Here is a 22131-nt window from a genome sequence, read left to right on the forward strand (position 1 = left end):
CACTGGCAAGAGTCACTGAAGCCATCCTCTGAGCATGCCACATGTAGTTTGGTCCTATTTCAGAGCTTCTGTGATGTAAAATAAAATACACCTATAGTTGAAAAGGCCGAGCCAAAGGTTTCTGTTACTTGCGGCCAAAAGCATCTTAATAGTTTCACACAGGCTGAAGAAAGCATTAGAAAATAAGCCTGAAGAGATTGGAAGTATATACAGATAGAGCTCAGGTAATTACTACTCTCCAAGAGTTTTATAACCTGCATATCTAAAAGTCATGGTTGTTGAAAGTTTTGTTTTTTCCAAATGCTCATTTTTTCCAAAATTTTTTTTATTGGTGCACTATAATTATATATAACAGTAGGATTCATTATATCATATTCACACACACACACACACACACACACACACACACACACACATAATTTGATCAATCTCATTCCCCAGTACCCTCCTTTCCCCTCCCCAGATCTGCTTGTTCTACTCTAGTGATCTCCCTTCTATTATTGTTATTTAAATTAGTGCATTATAATTATACACACACACATACAAACACACACAATTCATATACAGACATAGCATAACTTGGTAATTTCCTCTGCAGTTCTGCTCCATGTCCTCCCCTTTCTCCTCCCTCTCGATCCCCTTCCTCTACTCTATTGGTCTTCTTTACGTTTTTGTGCAGATGCTCAATTTTTTAAAACCAACCACCCAAGATAAGATTAGTAAGATGAACCATTAATTCTTTAAGACTCTAAATAAGAATGAAACAAACACAAAATCAAGTATAAAACTCCCTTTCTTCATATATTGAAGTATATGAAAATTAGGGTATAATTTTCAATAATGCCCAATTTCAATAATAATCAAGATAAATGCTGACAATCTTACCTGTTGAAAAAAAAATCCTGCAGGTCTCATGAAAGATTATGTCGAGAGAGATCTGTGCCAGACAAAGCCCTGTCCACAAGCAACTGGAGCCATCCCAGAAACATATCCTTTCCTGAAGTGAGAGCTCATAACCAAAGGCTGTACATAAATCATTAAGAATCCCAATCAGAGACCATTATTCTTATAATTATAATGCACATAATCCTTATAATACTGGATTGATGGGCAATCCAGCAGACTAAACCAAGAGGCATTGGAAACTTCTTGAACCCTGCTGGCTCTGCATCAGATGAACTGCATTTGCACAAATTCCCTATCTCAGATAGAGTTCCAATATTGTGTAAGGGCCAGAGCTAGACTTACCTCCTTCCTGTGAGAAGTTATCCTACCATTTGTATAAAATAGCCTGGTGATCTGGAGATGAAATGAAATCAACAGAATGGGATTAGAACTCCTGCTCAGCCTCTTATTAGCTATGTAACCATGTTATTGAGTGTTGCTGAGTTTTAGTTTCCCCATAAACAATACAGGGATATAATATGTACTCATTGGATGGCTCTAAGGACTAACTTAGAAGCTATACATAAAGTGGGTGGCACATAATAAAGTGATAATGAATGGTAGCCTACTGTCATCAAATAGAAATTCTGTGAAAAGGGGGACTATATCCATTTCTTCACTAATAGTAATAATACAAAAAAAATAATAACATCAGCCATTCATTGAGCACTGCTCAAGAAACTCTGCATGAAGCAATTCCTTTAATCTTTATAATCCTTTAAGGTAAAAATTAAAATTATTTCCAGGTTACAGATGAAGAAGGTCAAAGGAAAAACAACTTACCCAAAGCCATATAATCAATAAATGGAAGAGCCAGGATTCAAATCCAGGCTGTCTAGCTCCAAAGACCTTATGTAGTACTGTCACAAATCCAAAAATGACTTCACTACTGTTTAACCAGCACCTAGCATGATGTGGGATAGTTAGTCGTTTATTTAAAAAGTGAAATCAGTAAGTTACTATAACAATTTAGGGCTTTATAATCATTAATAACATATCCTGAGTTATCCTCAAGCCCCATAAATTTCACTGACCATCAGGATGTGGGTAGGGTCAGTATCTTATTTCCTCCTTTCTCGAAAATATTTGAATGCATTCATAGCATATGTAACAGACATAAATAATACAGATGAAAGAATTACTGTTCTCAATATAGTGAGGAACACAGATAGCAAGGTTAGCATCAATATGTAATCAAACAACTTGTCACTGGCATAAATTTTAGTAATTTGGATTCATAAATTAATATCAGTTTCAAAAACAGCCAGTTTTCCAAAAATTACCACTACCAACTTTTCAAGAAACCACAATGGTCCCTTAATTGAACATGTTGATTAAATGCTTTTTATTTTTAATTTTTTGTAATATATGTTTTTATTACTTTATTATTATTGTTGTTGTTTTAACCATGTGAATGGCTCTCGAATCTTTTTTATTTTAAATTTATTTATTTATTTTGTTATACATGAGAGCAGAATGCTGTTCAATTCATATTATACAAGGAGAGTACAATTTTTCATGTCTCTGGTTGTACACAAAGTAGTTACACCATTCGTGTCTTCATAACACGTACTTAGGGTAATGATGCTCATCTCATTCCATCATCTTTTCTACCCCCATGCTCCCTCCCTTCCCCTTTATCCCCTTGCAACATGCTTTTTGAAGAGCACCAATTCTCATTCTCAACTGTATTCAGTACAGACATATTTGCTCTCTAATTGAAATCAAAAAACTTGAATAAAATGCCAAATAAAATGATCCTAGTTATAAATTGACTCAACATCAAAAGTCCAAAACAAATGTATAAGCTCGTCACATACAAATACCCCCCAATCCCTTTCAGCAGCTTCCTAGGGAAAAGCAGGAATAAATTGGCCTAACAAGCACAAACATGTCATCATGTTTCCTGTCCACACCTCTTCCCTGTCCCACGTCTGCTACTACATTCCCATGAAGAGGGTAAAATTTTTGTGAGATGAATAACCTCATGTTCCTCATGCAATGTCATGCATGCAGTGGCTTCTCAATAAATAACTTTTGTGATGTTCCTAATACTCAGGGAGCCTTTATTTGGACCACCGGTGGTCCAAAGAAAAGAAAAATACACTAATGAGCAATTTCTTCCAATGACAGCATAACCAAGCTCAAACAAACAGTACAGTGCCGACACAGAATATCTCCCTTAATCATAACAGACACTAGGGAGTTTAGGTTTTCTGAGCTCATCCCATCTACATTATACATAAGATCCCCACCCAGACCCATCATAAAACTCAAAATCGGTTAGTAAAAAGTGGTAATCTTTACAATCATCCTACTACCATCTCTGTGTACATAAACTCTAAATTCTGCAGCTACCAAATAACAGTAGTTGTTCAGGAGGCTCTGCCCAAATAAGCTAACGATAAATCCACCAAGGTTAACTGCACAGGATAAATGCAGAGCTGCAGACGCTGCATTTTAATAGGTCATAAGACAAAGCTTGTCAAAGTCGATCAACCCCCACATGATGACAAGTCCACCAAGCTGGAGCCTACCCTGATCTCATCTTTCTAATCCTCTTCTCTATAAGCTTTGGAATGCTGCATTGGACAGAAATAAATACCTAAACCTTGTCAAAAAAACATAATTCAGTTATAAAATTTTGATCATCAGCTCTTCTTCCATTTTAAATATTGATAGCACTACTGAAGAGTTACGTCAATGTAGAGTATGTACTCTAAAAAATAAAACTATAAATTGAATGATCTTTCTAGTTGAGGTGAATGCCAAACATTGACTCTAGTCCACTAGTAAGTCCATAACTAGAAGGATGTTAGAATTATGTACGGTCCAATCCTGCCATGATTGGAACAACTTTCTCCAGAAGGGAAAAACTGTAACTAAAATGGAATTAGACATGCCATTTGGAATGCCACAAAACTTTTTTGTTTTGGAAGTATTTCTACTCTGAGCACAACGGTTTACTTAGTGAAGCCTCAAATAACTATTGTTAGGTGGAAGGAGCTACAACACACCCTTAAGGTAAAATTCTTGACATAAATGCATCCTGAGGTAAAAGTCTTGAAGTTTAATATTTGCACAAGTGATTTGGTAGAGGGTGCCGCTGGAAAATAATGCCAGGCATTCAATCTTCAGAGTGTATCAAAAATTCAACCAAAACTATGTCAAAATTTTAAAATTTACCTTTCTAACTTAACTTGCTTTGTGATCCTGCTTGATGTTAAATTCTATGTCATCAATATATCATCCATACAGAACACTACAAAAATGATGGGGGCAGGGGATGCCAAGCAGATCATCAGCATCATCTCGACATTTTTTCATTCCCAACACCCACGTTGCCAATTATTTGATTGGTATAACAAATGGAAAACTTCCTCAAGTACACACATGTGTGCTCCACCCCCACCAAATATACCACAATTACTTCAGCGGCATTCTCTTCCATGGCAACAATAAAAAGGAATTAAAGAGATCACTTGGTAAAATGGTACTGGTTTTCATTTTGTTAGGAAGTAGCAGCACCAAAACAAGGGGTTTTAGGGGAAGATTTTTTTGTTGTTGTTATTCTTTTGTTTTTAGGAAAGATTGTTAGGAAGATTATACAAAGAAAAAAAAAGCATGAGGAAGATTTTTTTTTCTAAGTCTGGATGTCAGATTCTGGGCAACATGGTGAGTTTTTCACATTTCTTCAATGTGACAACAGATTAAATATTCAGTAATAAAAGATGCTGATACCTATCTTATTCAAACAATATTACTTAGAGTAAGACAACATCAAAAAGGCATACAGTTCATGGTAACTGTTAATGCAACTATATTCAGATGCTAAAAATTGTGAATTTAAATCTCAGGTATAGTTCACCTTCTTTTAATCACATCAATTAGGGTCAGAATAAATTCATTAAATTCATTTGTCCTTTAATATATTAAAATAACTGCATACTATTAACTTTAAGCAGGTTTCATGGCATTTTAGATAACTTTCATAGTTCTTCACATCACAACACTGAAATAATTATGAAACAGCAAGACACACAACTAACTTTCACTACTCTCACATTTCAAATCTCTGAAGAAAGAATATTATCTGAAAGAAAACTTGCCAAAATTCAACACAACTAAAAAATGCAAACAAGTGGTCTAAAAGTAAACTTTGGCCCCTAAAAACTATTTTCCCCCATAGCCCTTGATTCAAATGGAACATATTCTCTTACCAAACATTGGTCGTACCCTGATTCCATCTACTCTGTACTTTAGTTATTTTCCAAATTTTCAGTCCCCTGGATATTCTATCATGCTCTCAATAGCAAACTTCCTTCCCAAGCAGAAACAAGAATGTACCACAAAACCCAACTGCTATCACAGAATCTGTTCCAAAAATCTCCCGCTTGAAATACATACGCAACTTTTAAGCACATCAAACCCCCGTGGTCTGCCGTTCCCTGTCATTGGAAGACTGTGGAAAGCTGATGGAAATTCAGTGTCCAAAAGCTTAATGAGCAAAACTGGCCCCACCCAAGCCAGACCCTGCTGGAGAAAGGCATGCTCAGTGGAAAAGCTCAGCTTGGTTCCAAGTCGTTTCATTCCTCAGCTAGAAAATTCACATGGGTCAAAGAAAAAAATCAGCTTCCTGGCTGCCTGTTATAGCCACTAAATGAAGAGTCCTTCTACTAAAAAAGCTGATTTTAATGACAAAACTATAATTCTATAATTAGAATTTTTATAATTCTATTGTTACCAAGAATTTTCTTCTCAGTTTTTGTGTTAATTATTTTTGCTTTGCTTTGGGTCTCTGCCCCTCAACTTTTTTTATGTTTATCATTTTAATCCACCCTACAGACACCAAAAGCATATATATTCATCATATAGTCAAATCACCTTTATTTATAAACTTCTACAAACTGTAATACATTCTCAGATACAGAAAAACCATGCAAATACAGAACCTAGTTTTCAACATATAGAGATGATATGTTTATTTTGACTTATCTAAGTTTTCTATTCATTCACAGCATATAGAAAAATAGATGCCATTTTAACCTAGATTGGATACTATGATAAAGGTATAAAGCTGATATATCCCTGTTTTACACTGTCAATTCTAAATTGAGAAGTGACAAAAAGTAAGATAATCCTACATCCATCACATGATTACAAATATACATGGAAGCAAAGTAAACATAAGTTATTAAAGGAAACGATGTCAATTCTAAAATCTAGATCAATGTGATCTGAAAAATAACTAATCTTCCTTAACTCTATAGTACCAACCTATTACATTTCACAATATAAATTCTGGGATTTTTTTTTCCAGTGTATATATTTACTTTAATGATTCAGAACTGAGACTACAGATTCATATGTGTATTCTTACCCTCCTACTAGAAATCCTCACCTATCAAGCAGTCCCTAAAACAAGGAGTAGTTTTATATGTTCATATTGACTTAGAGCAAAGTCTTTAAAAAGATTTTTTTAATAACAAATAAAGCACTTTACATATTTAAATAGGATAAGTTTTACTGTATGGAAAAATCTAAATGAAATTAAGTTTCAGTAGCAGTTTCAAGAAGATTAATCTGTCAAAATGAGCAAATACAAAACTTTTAAACACTCCTATATAATGGAAGTAAACTTCACTACCCACCACAAAGTTTTAATTGATTCACATAATGGCAATTTAATGAATTTTTTAGTGGAGCCAATTTTATACAATTCAAAGCATCATCCTTTCTTCAGATTAAGTGCTTTCCACTTTTTTTAATAAATGTTGGTAGTACAACTGCAAATTTGTTACAGTAGACTTCCTGAAAATATTGCCTCCAAACAGTTTTTGAAATTGCTCTGGAATTCAGAAGTCTGAGAACTATCGATCTAGAGCACTGGTAGACCTCCAACTCCATCCCAGGTACCTCTGACTACCGTGGATATCTTCTGGTTACCTGAATATCATCTCTGATCACCCTTTCTTATCTTCTGGGGCTCCTGCCCTCTTCTTTTACTCTCCTATCCTTATGGATTGAATGTGTCCCTCCTAAAATTCACATGTTGAACCTAACTCCAAACATGATAGTATGTGGATACTGTGGCTTTGGAAGATAGTTTCGATGAGGTTTTGTGAGTGGGACCCTAATGACAAAAAAGGGACTCCACAGAAGTATACAAATTATATATAGTGTCATTTAAATTGGGTTTAGGAAAGAAGTCTATATGAAAGTCATAGATTAATAAAGGAAAATTTTTACCCACCCTTTACAATCAGTTCCCTTGAATATTTAAAAATTAGCATTCTGTGGCAACAATCAAGAACACAAGTAACAATAAATGTTGGTGAGGATGTGGGGGGAAAGGTTGACTCATACATTGCTGGTGAGACTGCAAAAAAAAAAAAAACACTATGGAAAGCAGTATGGAGATTCCTCAAAAAAACTAGGAATGGAACCACCATTTGACCTGGTTATACCATTCCTCAGTATGTATCCAAAGGAACTAAAATCAGCATACTACAGTGACGCAGCCACATCAATGTTTATGGCAGCTCAATCCACAACAGCTAAGATATGGAATAAACCCAGATGCTCCTCAACAATGGAATATTATTCAGCCATTAAAAAATGAAATTATGACATCTGCCAGTAAATAGACGGAACTAGAGACTATCATGCTTAGTAAAATAAGCCAATCCCTCCAAAAGGCAAAGGCCAAATGTTTTCTGATACATGGATGCTAACTCACAATTAGGTAGGAGGGAAAGAGGAGTAGAGGCACACCAGATTGTGGGTGGGTGTGAACGGGAAGGGGGGAGGGACGGGAGATACAAATGGGAAAAACAGTAGAATGAATCCGACATAGCTTTCCTATGTTCATCTGTGCATACACTACCAGTGTAACTCCACATCATATACAACCACAAGAATGGGAAGTTATACTCCCATGTGTATATGATATGTCAAAATACATTCTACTGTCATGTATAACTAAAAAGAATTTTTAAAAGAATGACTTTTATGACATTTTCTGGTAAATGGATGGATCTGAAAATTATCATGCTAAGCGAAATAAGCCAACCCCCTGAAAAAAAAAAAAAAAAACAAAGGTCAAATGTTCTCTGATATATGAGTGCCAAACACAATAAAGTGAGGGAAAGGGGAAGAATAGAAGTTCAGTAGAACAGACAAAGGGAATGAAGGGAAGGCAGCAGGGAGAGGAATAGGAAAGAGTGGAATGACTCTGACATGACTTTCCTATGTTCATATAGGAATACACCACGTTGAATCTCCACATCAAGTACAACCACAAAACTGGAATCTCTATTAGAATAAGATATGCTCCATGTTTATATGTCAAAATATATTCTACTGTCATGTATACCTAAACAGAACAAAAAAAAATAGTGTTCTGACAATAAACCTCATTTCCAGTTTTATAATGGTATAATATCAAAACATGGCTCCTTTTAGGGGAACACAAGTCTTCCTACTAGATTTAAATTCAAGCTATTCCTCTCCAGTTAAGATTTTAAGTGCATGGAGGTACACATAATGTACAAAGTAAAATACCCACAAATTTTTAACATTAATTTTTAATATAAAAATTTGTTAATATGAATTTTTATCTATTACATCTGTTTTGGGAAGATTTTCTTAAAGCCATGTTTTGATAGTGTACCATTATAAACCTGGAAATGTGAAGATTTATCCTCAGAATGCTAATTTTTAACTACTCAAGGAAACTGGTTATGAGGGAACTTATGAATGTGAGTTTGTTCACAAGAATTTTAGCCTAAACCAAGATCATAATTTCTTGATTTTGAAAACTGTCCAACCTCCTACTATATGAGGACAAGAAAAAAAAAAAAAAACACCACAGAATAAGGAATTAAAATGTAGTAGAGGACCCAACTATTGATGGGTCAACTCACACCTCCAAAACCTTAATGAACATCAACTCTGAGCACAAAATAATTCTCCAAAATAAACCTCTTTTTGATTCTACTAATTTTACACAGAATCCAATTTTGCCATCCACCAATCATCAGGCAAGACTATACTTCCTGAACAACATGGAGAAGTTTTATGACTTCTCAACACAGATGAACTTCAGCTGGTCTGTAAAACTTTCTAACAAACCACACTGCATAGGATTGTTCTTATTGATACATCTGATGTCAGCAAGAAAACACAAACACACACAAACACACACACACACACACACACACACACACACACAGTTTTCCACTAGTGCCTTGGCTATAGTGCATAAGTTCTCTCCCGACACACATATCACCACAGTTTAACTTCTCTGAGGCTCTAAATTCAGAATAATTTTCCCATGAGTCATTTGCAAAATTTTTCCCAACCAGACATCTTGGCAATGTTAAACTAACATGTTCTATCTATTACATTAAACACAATTACATCTGTTAAAATGCAGTATTCAAAAATCTTGTAGATTTGTGGGACTCTGGAAAGAAACACACTGTAGGACCCTGGATTTTTATAGGGGTTTATGGACAGAAAGTGGAGGCAGGTATAAAAATGAGGAGCAGTAGTTGAAAACCTCTAATCAAAATATTAATATTTAAAAAACATTTAAAAAGTATTAGTACAAATTAACTAAAAGTATTAGTACAAATTAACTAAAAGTATTAGTACAAATTAACTATAAAAGTCTAAATTAACTATAAAAGTCAAAAATATTATTTTTTAAATTATACAATCAAACCATTATAGTAATATGGTACGAACTTTAAAATGCTTTGTTTTTCATCCTATTTCACGGTTGTCAAAAGAAAAAATAACAATAAATTCAATTTTAAGATTTTAATTGGCTTTTGGAGGAAAGGTTCAATTTCAGAATTGGCAACATCCCATTCCACAGAATGAGTAATGCAATGATCTGAGCAGAAAGGGTTGGCTCTACAGACTCAAGAAAAGGGCTAAGGAAAGCAGAGACAGAACAAAAAAAACAGATGGTCAATACAGTTAACCTAGTGTTGAAACAGAAATATCTCCTTTAACACACCAGTTCAGGGAAATTGATTGATTGCTGTGAATCTCCTGGGGTTTTGTGGCATTTTGGTTTTGGTTTTGAAAACTTCAGAGTTCAGTCTGATTGCAGATTGCATGACACCTTGTTTGGTCGGCTCTACTACAGCCTAGTTGCAGAATAGTTCAAACCAATAATGTCCTTTAAATTTTATTTAACACATATAAGAAACACTTGCTGAGTTCCTATTTTGGACCAAGCACTGATCCAGACCCCAGGAACCTAGGTAAAATTCTTCCCCATACGGTCAAAGGAATTCACAATCCAGCCAGGAAGACAGACACATAAACAAATCATTACACCACACATGATAAAGGATTTAAGAGAAGTACAGAGGGGCTGGGGCTCACAATAAAGATATTGTGTCCATCTCCAACTAAGAAAATATTTAAGAGAGAGAGAGAGAGAGAGAGAGAGAGAGGTGTGTGTGTACAGGAAGGGCAAAGCACAAGTGGTCAACTCCCTTGGGAGGTCAAGAAAGGCATTTTAAGCTTACGTGTTTATACTCATTCTTCTTGAACTATGAATGGACAGGTGTTACTGCTAGGTAGTTTCCTTAGGACTAAAGAAATAATATTGAAGCACCTATCACAAAGTCCACTACGTACAAAGAAAAACACGAAGATTTTGCTAGCACCCATACAATACCCTACATATGACAGAGCAAAATGGGATTTTTGCAGAATCAAAATTTAGAGTCAGAGAGACCTCAGTATTACCTTGTTTTACTAGATTGGGAATCTGAGGCCCAGAAGTTAAGATTACTTGTCTAGATTACATTTTAAATCAATGGCAGATGTGTCCAGGCTAGATGTCAGATTTTGACTAATACTCCCAATTCTTTTCCCTATAGCAGAATGCCCTGCCTGGATGAGAACAAACAAGGAAGACACACTGATAAGGAGAAAGACAGCAATAAAGGGCCTGGATTGCTGTTTAAGAGCCTGAGACCAAAAATTCAGCCAACCTAAATACCTGCCAGCTCTATCTCAACCTCTGTACCCAAAAAAATTCTACACCTGCCTTTAAAAAAAAAAAAAAAATTATATATATATATATATTTTTTTTTTCAAAAAAGTGGGGACAGACACAGAGACAAAAAAATCATCTACTCTTTCTTCCCAAACTAAAAGAACATTAAACTTCTATTTAAAAAGCTTTGATAACATTTGCATGTTGCTATTTAGCTAAGTCTGTGGAGATCAAGAAAAATCACTGACAGCCACTGGTAAAATAGTAAATGAATGTAAGTTACTATTAAACATAGAATTTCAGTCGTCAAAAATTGCATCTATACTTTTCCCCTTCAAAGGTTGACTGTATCATGTTTACCTTACTTTTTTATATATCAAACATTAACATACAGTAATCTCCTATCAATCTGATTTATCTATTTTGTCTCAATTTGTGGAAGGAAAACTATTTCCCCACCCCAACCCACCTTCCATAATTTCCCTTCTTTCTTTCCTCTCCTTTCCTTTCAAACAGCCACCATTGTTCCAAGGGGCCCCACTAGAAACACATAAACATTGAACATGTCAACACAAGAATCATATCCAAAAACATGGATAAAGTTGAACACTACTACTACCAAGGCAAGCTGGAAATGCTACAGTGTATGTAATAGGCAGTGAACAACTACAAATGCAGAGGGACCTGGGGAGGTGCAAAGCTGCCAGAGTCCCTCCTCACTTCAGCTGCATCACGGGCAGCCTTCTGCCTATCTATGCAATCTGCAATGGACTGGCACTTGAGAATCCAGTGTGCTTCTAATCCTACACTCTGTTTTATTAGTTCTTCCTAATTTCAAATCATAGCTCTGCTCACTCGTTCTATAGCTTCACATCAAAAATTTCACTCTCTAAACTTGACTTATAGAAGAAAATCTTAATAAGTCCCAATAGTTTCTTAGCCCACAGCCTCATCCACATAAAAGAAACAAAAAATATCCAACATCAGGCCAGCATACTCACCACTACCTCTGTCTATGAGATCTTAATTTTAATTCTGTGCACTTGGGTTCTGCTAAGATCTATTCATCCCCTAAGGAACTGCTGTTTGATGATAGCTGCTGAGAACACCAACCTATATAAAATGTGGCTCCAGAAGTGTGTGAGAAGGCCATTTGAATAAATAACTATAGTACAAAGTGAGTAAGAGCTATAATGTAGGCATAAATGATCTAACAGTAATTGACTTGATGAGAGAAGGTTTCCCAGGGTGACACGAGTTGACCTTGAAGGATAAGAAAGAACTTACTGGGAAGATTGTAAGTGAGTGTAAGTATACTCCTTGGCGTGGGAACAGAAAGGGAAGGGCCCAGGATCATCAACAATAAATGTGGTGAGAGAACGGGGAGTACCTCATCTGCCTGGAACACAGGGTGGGAGTGGAGATGGGAAAAGGAAGCAAGAGCCAAACAATGCATGATCAGTATGCTAACTCAGATGTTTTTACTCTATCCTGTAGGCAATGGGAAATAATACTTTGTATTTCAGCCATGTGAGAAAAAAATGATACAATGAAAGGAAACTGGTTAAGATGATGCTTCAGTGACACAAGAGACAGACAGGGTTGAAAGAAAAAAGGCAAGTAAACAGAGTTCATAAATGTTTAGTGGGCAAAATGAACAGGACTTAATATTGAAGTGGATTGTTGGAGTAATAAAGAACTAGGTTTCTGGGCTGGGGTTGTGGCTTAGTGGTAGAACACTTGTCTGGTATGAGTGAGGCACTGGGTTCAATCCTCAGCACCACATAAAGATAAATAAATAAAATAAAGGTATTGTGTCCACCTATAACTAAAAAAAAATTAAAAAAAAAAGAACTAGGTTTCTGAATTCCTGTCAGAAAAAGGTCAGAGAGTAGTGTTATTAACCTAGGGAGAGACTTTCAAAAAGACTAGGAAACAAAAATAAAGGAAATAAATGCTTCCACGTTGATGTATTTGGACTCAATGTCCATGTGACAACCAGGCAGAAAATGAGAAGGCTGGCTGGAAATGTGTGTCTGAATGACAGAGGCTGGGTTTCTATTCTAAGATCTAGAACTACTTGGTCAATCAGTGTTATCAGAGATAGACGGGGGAACTACCACGAAAAACAAGAAAAATGCTCATAATAAATCCCCAGAGAGAGGGAACAAGGAACCTATAAAGGAAAAACATCAGCATAAAAACAGCAAACCAAAAAGTACTGGAAGAAGTAGCCAACAGGGACATAGGCAAACTGATACTAACACTAACAAGGGTTAAAAGGTGTCATAAAACTGCTGGTAACCTCAAAGGACAAGTTCAGTTGCTAGTGGGAGAAAAAGCCTAGTTGCAAAAGACAAAAAAAAAAAAAAAAAATCGAAGAGGCCAAAGTAAGAAGTAACATGTATACAATTACCTCTGAAATCTAGCCTTTTCTTCAGAACAGGGGCAAGTAATAACTACCCAAAAATGTAGGGTTGAGGGAAGATGTTTACATATAGAAGAGGTTTGGATTGTTTTGTTTGGTGCAGGTTTGGGGGGAAGAAACAAAGAAGGAAAAGGTTCAAACTACAGAGGATAATATAACCTTGGACAGCAGGAGGGGCATCTCTACCCCAGAGACTAAAGGGAAGGGTAAAGGCAAATGTACAGAAGCTGGGAGAGGAAGAGGTTTAAGGAAGCTAGAAAAGTAAGAGTGGGTCTGAAGCCCTGATCTCCGTTTTGAATAACTTCTTCTAAAGCATTGCAGGGAGGGGGCGGGGTGGAGACGCTGAGGAGAAAGGGAAAATTTTGGAGAAACTATGGTCAACACAATCAAAAATAATTCTCACAGCATTTACGTAAACATGTGGCTCAAAACAGGTTAAGTTGAGTAATATTCAGCATGTAGAGTCATCGGTGTTTTAAACTTTTCAATCTTTGGGATTTCCTGCATCATCTTTGATCTTCTAATATATTAACTATTTTTTCTAATAATATTAACTCGATTTCTTGTAATGTAGTTACTCGATTTGTATATCAATATCTCTTAAGTTACCCAAAAAATATATTATCAAATGAGTGCTAATCTTATCAGCATCAAGACAGAAAAGTAACACACTGATATTATACAGTTTGAGGAGGGACATTTTTTCATCATAGGGTGTGCCAAGGGCTTGACTAAATTTATTTTACGAGATACAATAACTACAACTGTAATTCCTATTCTTAAACTGTGAAGCCTGTGTCTCAATAAAATCCCAGTTTAAAAGACAAGACAATGAAGACCACCATCACCACTAGAGCCCCATAAGAACATGTGAAAGGTTATAAAACAAAACTCCTTTTATAGAGTTGAATCCTTTCCAGGGTGGGCCTTTAAGACATTCTGACAGTGCACACAAATACTATCTCTGGAACAAAACCAAAACAGCACAGCTGCAAGACATCTTCCTCTGAGGTTGTAACTGACTCAATCACAGTTCTTCCTTTTAGCAAGAGAGTCCATAAAAGCCAGACACACAGCTATTTTCCCCTACAAAGTGGAACCACTTTCTCGAGATCCAAATTTCATAAAAAGCTAAAATAGACAGTATGTCCATTTTAATTTTTTAAAGAAAATCTAATCTTGTTAAAGCATCTATTTATAGTTTTAAGAAAAATGCCCAAGTGAACCAAAGCTATGCTAAAATAAATAGAAATATACATTTTAAAACTATAATCCATTTCAACCATAAACAGGAAATTTAGATCCACAGTAACAAAATATTTTTTCAAACTTCTAAAAATAGTGATAAAAAAATTAATGACTGGTATTCATATTTACATTATTGATTTATTTTGAGCTTAATTTAAACTTATGTCTGAATATTTATACCCACTTAAAAAAAACACTTGAGATTAATTTAAAAATCAAAGACAACTTGAAATCAATTTGGAGTAACTCCAACCTAAGAAAAACAATTCAGGTAAACAAATTAATGCTTTATCTTGTGATACTTTCACTGTAGTTTTAACTACATATCTATAGAGCAATACCAGCAAATACTCTTCGACAAACAAATCTTCTGCAACCAAAATGAAAACCAAAAATTAAAGTAACAACCCCCCTTACCAAAAAAAAAAAAAAAATCAGCCTTCCATAAACTTCAAAACTTAAGTTGAAGTTAATAGTGTTGGGTAGCCTAATGCTTCAGAAGTTAATGACAGAAGATAATCTATATTGCTTTGACAATAATTTATTCTGAAAACAACAAAAAAGACAACAGAGGGAAATAAAGTAATTACCAACAAATGACTTATTGGAATATTATCTAAAATTCCAGAGAAACAGAATACCAAAACTTGTGCCAAAATATAAAATGTGCAATATTATAAAACTAAGAGATAAGGGAATTTCTCAGCCCAAGTTTCAAATATGCTTTCAATATATTTTCTGTTGGTCCTATTATATTGCTGTAAATAAAATATTTTACTAATTGCAATAGACCTACCCTGCTTTCTGGGCAAGCTGTCTGCTTTATAAACATCCTAATTTATGAGATCCTAATTTAAAATATCTCTGCACTGGGAATATTATCAAGTTCATTTTACACTCGAATAAAATGAAGCTAAAGCTGGGCACAGTGGCACATGCCTATAATCCCAGCAGCTCAGAAGGCTGAGGCAGGAGAATTCCAAGTTCAAAGCAACAATGTAGTGAGGCCCTAAGCAGCTCTGCAAGACCCTGTCCCTAAACAAAATATTAAAAATGGCTGGAGATGTGGCTCAGTGGTTATGAGTTCAACCCCTGGTACCAAAAAAAAAAAAAAAAGGCTCAGAGAAACTGAAAAACTTCCCTTATGAAGTATGGAACGCAAAATTGTATAGTGGTTAATCATCAGTCTTGGAGTTAGACAAACCTGGATTTGGATCCTGGCTCCACCTCCCTAACAACTATGTATGATGTAGAGCTGACCTGAATCCAATTCTATTTTACATTAGATATGTTCTTATGTTTATGTAATCTCAGTTATACCTCATTGCACTCCAAAAAGTAGCCTTTATATAAAGGGTCTCACCTACCCACACATAAGGATCTTACTGAAGTGTTTCTATTCTAATACAATAAATTTTCTCCAAATTATTTTTTATAAATGCATAAAGGAAACTGTAAAATATAATGTAAAACTGTGGATCTTTCTTCTACCTTCCAAACACATGCAAATACATCAACAGATACTTACCTGGCACTTAACATTAATGGCCTTCCTTCAAAGCACTAAGAATTATACAGGGACACTAGAGAAGTCGAAATGCAAATCCATCTCTATAAATTTATGAGTAAACTATAAATGCATTTTAAGAAAGAATATATGTGTACAGGTATTACAAACATATATAAGCAGACTTCCCAGAACAGTTCTGATTTCAAATATCCTATCTACCGTCTCCTTAAATAAACTCACACAGTCCTTTTTTTTAATTGATAATCACCAGACTTAGATGTTGAGAACAAGAGATTTCTAGAAGAAATCTGAATAGAACTTTGAAAAAATATTCCATTGATGGGAAAGAAGGACAAGGACATTCAATAGCAGTGGGAATAGTCCTTGAGCAAAGTGAAGAAACAAGATGCACGAGTTGTTCTGGACATCTGGGGGAGTGGTAAACAAAGCAGTGAGCTGACTACTGGATGAGAGTTGCATACAAAGATAAATCAGAGCCAGGACCAGTGGTGCATAACTGTAATCCCAGTGACTGGGGAGGCTGAGGCAGGAGGATCACGAGTTCCTCAGAGGTAATGTTAAAATATTACAGCTGGGGGCTGGGGATATGGCTCAAGCAGTAGCGTGCTTGCCTGGCATGCCTGCGGCCCGGGTTTGATCTTCAGCACCACATACAAAGATGTTGTGTCCGCCAAATACTAAAAAATAAATATTGAAATTCTCTCTCTCTCTCACTCTCTCTCTTTAAAAAAAAAAAAATTACAGCTGGAAAGATTACTGAGGGCTTTGATGCCCAGCATAAAAAACATGCCCTAAAAGATACACTTGAAACAATCCCTAAAGATCGTTCCCTTTGAGGTAGCAGCTTTAGTGAGATATTATACAAGTCACCCATTCTAAGGGTACCATTCTATGATTTTTAGTACAGTCACAGAATCGTGCAACCAACACCACAAACTTCTGAACCATATTCATCACCTCAAAAACAAGCCCCAAACAATTCCTAGTTCATTCATTCATTCATTCAAAGAAAGAAAACAAAGCAAAGCAAAACAGATCATAAAGAAAACCACAGACCAATATCCCCATAAATATACAGGCAAAAATCTCTGACAAAATATTGGCAAATCAAATCTAGTAGGATATTAAAAATATACTACAACCAAATAGGACTTATGACAGGTACACAAAGGTGGTTCAACACAGGATAATTAACAAATAAATCATAACAGAACTGAAGGAGGAATAAAACATAATTATTTCTTTTTAATCAATTAACAGTGTGATGTATTATTGCATTAGTAAAGCACCTGTGATTTCTTTATTGCTCATTTTTTATTAACATGTTATAATTATATGTAATGGTGGGATTCATTGTTACATATTTGTAAATGCACACATACAACCATTTCAACAGATATAAAAGTTTTTGTTTTTGTTTTAACAAAAACCCAACATCTTTTCATGATAAATACACTCAACAAACTAGGAATTGAAACAAACTTCCTCAATATGATAATGGGCATTTATAAAAGCTCATTCCTTTAACATCATCCTTAATGGAGAAAGACTGAAGCCTTCTTCCTAACATCAGGAACAAGATGGGATGTTTTCTCTTACCATTTCTAGTCAACATTGTACTGACAGCTCAAACCCAGGCATTAGGCAAGAAAAATAAATTTTAAAAGTATCCTTTTAAAAAAAAAGGCATGCTGGGCTGGAGGCACATGCCCATTATCACAGAGGCTCGGGAGGCTGAGGAAGGAGGATTGCAAGTTCAAGGACAGCCTCAGTAACTTAGTGAGATGCTATCTCAAACTATCTTAAAATAAAAAATACACAAAGAGCTCAGTGGTTAAGCATCATTGGGTTAAATTCCCAGTTGAAAAAACGAAAATTTCTATTAGGAAAGAAATCTCTCTACTTGCAGATGACATAATTTTATATAAAGAAAACCCTAAAAAAAATAAAAACGATAATAAATTCACAACAAAATTGCAGGACACAGGTCAATGTACAAAATCAATCATATTTCTACAAACTTGAACAATATTTAAAAAATAATTCCACTTAGCTTCAATAAGAATAAAGTACATAGAAATAAACATAACCAAGTAACAAAGAAGCAAAAGAAACTGAAACTAAACATCATTGTTGAAAGAAATTAAAGACCTAAATAACTGTAAAGACATCTCACATGCATGAATTCAAAGATTTCATACTGTTAAGATGGCAATACTCCCCACATTGATCTACAGATTCAATGCAATCCCTATCAAAATCCCAACTGGTTTTTGGTTTTCTGTTGTTTTGGTTTGTTGTTTTTTTTGTTTTGTAGAAATGAACATGGTCATTATGAAATTCATATGGAACTGCAAGAGAACCCAAATGGCCAAACCAATCCTGAAACAGTAGGAAAAAGTAAGAAGATTCAGTTTTAAATTCACAACTTTGAAACTTACTACAGGACTGGGGTGTAGCTCAGTGGAAGAACATTGCCTAGCATGTATAAGTATGTTGATTTGTTCCCCTGTACAATTTGCTTTAAATCTTTTTTTTTTTTTTTTTTTTACTACAAGGAGAGGGTAATGCAAATAGTATGGGAATGGTACTAACCAGCAAAAAAAAAAAAAAAAAAATACATATAGATGAATAAAATAGAACTGAGAGCCCAGAAATAAATAGTCTGTTCAATGGGGAAAGATTAGTATTTACAAAGAGTACTGGGACAACTAGACATCCACATGCAAAAGAATGAATGTTAACCCCTATTTTCATGCTATAGACAAAAATTCAGTTGGATCAAAAACAAATGTAGAAGCATAAATTATAAAGCGCTTAGAAGGAAACATAGGTATAAATCTTCATAATTTTGGATTAACAAACACATTCTTAAATAAGACAACAAAAGCACAAGCAATAAAAGAAAAAAAAACATATGAACTGGACTTCATCAAAATTTTTTAAAAATCTGAATCAAAGGATAATATTGGGAAAGTGAAAAGAAAAATTGAAGGAGAAAATTTTACAAACCATATATCTAATAATTATATCCAGAATACAAAAAGCATTCTTAAAACTCAACAACAAAATACCTCAATTAGGGGTTGAGATTGTGGCTCAGTGGTAGAGCGCTTGCCTAGCACCTACCATGTACAAGGCACTGGGTTCAATCCTCAGCACCACATAAAAAAATTAATAAAGGTATTGTGTCCAACTACAACTAAAAAAAATAATACCTCAATTACAAATTGGGCAGAAGACTTGAACAGACATTTCTCCAAAGATAATATACAAATGGCCAATCATCACATGAAAAGATGTTCAACATCATTAGTCATTCAAAAATGGAAATTTTTTTTTAATGAGACACCTCTTTAAACTAGATGGGTATCTTTAAAAAATAATAACAAAGGAAGGCGTATTGGTAAGGATTCAGAAAAATTAAAACCCTCATACATTGCCAGTGGGGGTGTAAAAGTACAGCAAGCCCAGAGGTAAAGGAAGAAGTGGGACAGTGACTACTTATGATGCACAGGGTTTCTGTAAGGAAGACAAAAGATGTTTTCAAATAGTAGTAAGGGTTAGCTAACATTTTAAATATAATAAACACCATTGGATTTAACAGGCTTCAAAATAGATGATATAGTGAATTTTACAAAAAAAAAGGGTAGGACGCAAACAACTCAGAAGGCTGAGGCAGGAGGATCACAAGTTCAAAGCCAGCCTCAGCAACCAGGAGGTGCCAACCAAGTCAGTGAGACCCCATCTCTAAATAAAATACAAAACAGGGTTGGAGATGTGACTCAGTAGTTGAGTACCCCTGAGTTCAATCCCAGTACCAAAAAAGAAATGAAAAGAAAAGGTGGGGGCACAGTGGCATGTGTTAAAAAGTCCCAGCTACCCAATTGAAGCAAGAGGATCAAAAGTTCAAGGCCAACCTGGGCAATATAGATCCCATCAAAAAAGGGGGAAAAAGAAGCCTGGCACAGTGCTGCAAGCCTGTAAATCCCAGTGGCTTGGAAGCTGACACAGGAGGAGCATGAGTCAAAGCCAGCCTCTGCAAAAGCAAGGCAGTAAGCAACTCAGCGAGACCCTGTTTCTAAATAAAATACAAAAAAGGGCTGGGGATGAGGCTCAGTGGCTGAGTTCATTCCGGTACCCTGAGTTCATTCCGGTACCCCCCCACCCCCCCACCCCCCGCAAAAAAAAAGAACAATCAAATACAGGGCTGGAGTTGTGGCTCAGTGGTATAGCATTTGCCTAGCACATGTGAGGCACTAGGTTTGATCCTTAGCACCACATTAAATACATATATACATATATTGTGTCTATCTACAACTAAAAAAAAAAAAAAAAAAAATCTTTTTTTTTTAAAGGACCAAGTACAGAAGTAGACAGAATCCATCTTCTCAAGCAGGTACATTAACCTACACTCAAGTAAGAAAACACTTGAAAGGAAGTCTCAGTTGGTAAAAAGGCTTATAGGCTTATCTACCACACGAACATGAATCACAAACCAGCTCAAGAGTGCAAGATAAATGCTAAGAATGAAGAACACGAAACCTAATATCAAATCACTCATTAAGTGTTCATTCATTTACCAAATAATGAATAGTGACAGAGCTCATTTGGTACCAGGCAACTATGAACACAGATATGATGAGTCTCCGACCACATATTCTAGAACCAATTCAGCTCTCTCAGATTCACTCACTTAATGCCTGGCTCCCCCACAGGTTGCAAGCTCCACAAAGCTGAATAATCTTTAAAAGAAAAGATTCACAAATGTGTAGTCACAGTTTCTGCTCCCTGGCCCCAAAGAGAATTTATCATGCCTTTGTAATTTCAATTTTAAAACCAACTTGACTGATTTATTGGGGAATGGGTTGAGTTAGTAGAGAAAACACAGGAGAGATCAATCAGGAATTGCTAGTATTTTTTTGGAGGGAGGGGATAGCTTAAGGATCAGAGAGTCTAATGGTTGCTTTATAATTTTTTTAAATTTTGCTGGCATAATGAAACTTCTTTTGTTTTTCAAGAGACAAGAGTAAAAGATTCTTTGTTAGTGTTGGGACTTACATTTAAAACTAGACCATGAGAGAGCTCATCTCTGCAAGTTATATTATCTGAACAGGAAAAGTATCAGTGGAATAAAGTGTATAAATTCAATAATATCCAATTCATTGAATGGTAAGAAGACAAATGAATGAAGAAATATAAGCATTAAGGAAGAAAGAAAAAGCAATGAAATGAACATCAAAACGATTCACTTAAATAGTTAACAAAGAAAGAGCAGGGGGTTTGGAGCCAAGTTAATAAATTCAATTTTGACTGGGTAGCAATAAAACCAGGAATAACTAATAAGCCAACAATGGAAATAAAATGAAATCAAAGAAAAGAATATTCAATTAACCTAGAGGGAGACATGAAAAGAGGAAAAACAATAAAAAGAACAGATGAGAGAAACAGAAAACAAATATGATGGTACCAAACCACACTAATAATTAAATTAAATATAAATGGTTTAAAAGCACCAATTAAAATACAGAGATCATAGGGATGAATAAAAATGCAAGACCCAATTCTATGATATATAAAAGAAAGTTACTTTTTAAAAATAGGGCTGAGAACAAGAGAAAGGTTATGAAAAAGTAAGCTATTATGTACAGAATAAATTATGATGGCAAAACAAAAAGATGGTGCCAACATGAGAGAAATGAGGTCCAAGAATGAAGGAAAGAAAGTTGTAGAAGTCAAGACAAAGATCTTATAATAATAAAAACAAGTGTGATCTATAAATATGCTTAGGGCATATAATTGTATATCCTTCAAAGTGCTTAGAACTTAATTAATTACACTGGTAAACTTTGTTTAAAAGGTATAATCTTGGGGGTTGGGGTTGTGGCTCAGCGGTAGAGTGCTCACCTTGCAAGTGAGAGGCCCTGGGTTTGATTCCCAGCACCACATAAATAA

At 35.2% G+C, this 22131-nt stretch overlaps 1 protein-coding gene across 20 annotated transcripts in view; it reads right to left on the bottom strand.

Moving 5' to 3' along the window:
- EPB41L2 (erythrocyte membrane protein band 4.1 like 2) overlaps nucleotides 1-22131 on the bottom strand; it is a 208748-nt gene that overhangs the window by 116921 nt on the left and 69696 nt on the right. Inside the window, exons 1-2 of one of the 20 annotated variants that reach the window (XM_081296280.1) lie at nucleotides 1729-1839; nucleotides 886-1023 (exon numbers count right to left, since the gene is read on the bottom strand). The exons of 14 other annotated variants lie outside the window; for them this stretch is intronic. The gene's annotated coding sequence lies outside the window, so the exon portion shown is untranslated. Of the gene's footprint in view, nucleotides 1-885; nucleotides 1580-1728; nucleotides 1840-5165; nucleotides 5302-5352; nucleotides 5472-22131 lie in introns of those variants that run through there. 5 more of the 20 variants (XM_081296275.1, XM_081296278.1, XM_081296264.1 and 2 more) reach the window with 5 other exon arrangements.

Source organism: Spermophilus citellus (genome assembly GCF_964194105.1).
Source record: "Spermophilus citellus genome assembly, chromosome: 5".
NCBI classification, from domain to species: domain Eukaryota; kingdom Metazoa; phylum Chordata; class Mammalia; order Rodentia; family Sciuridae; genus Spermophilus; species Spermophilus citellus.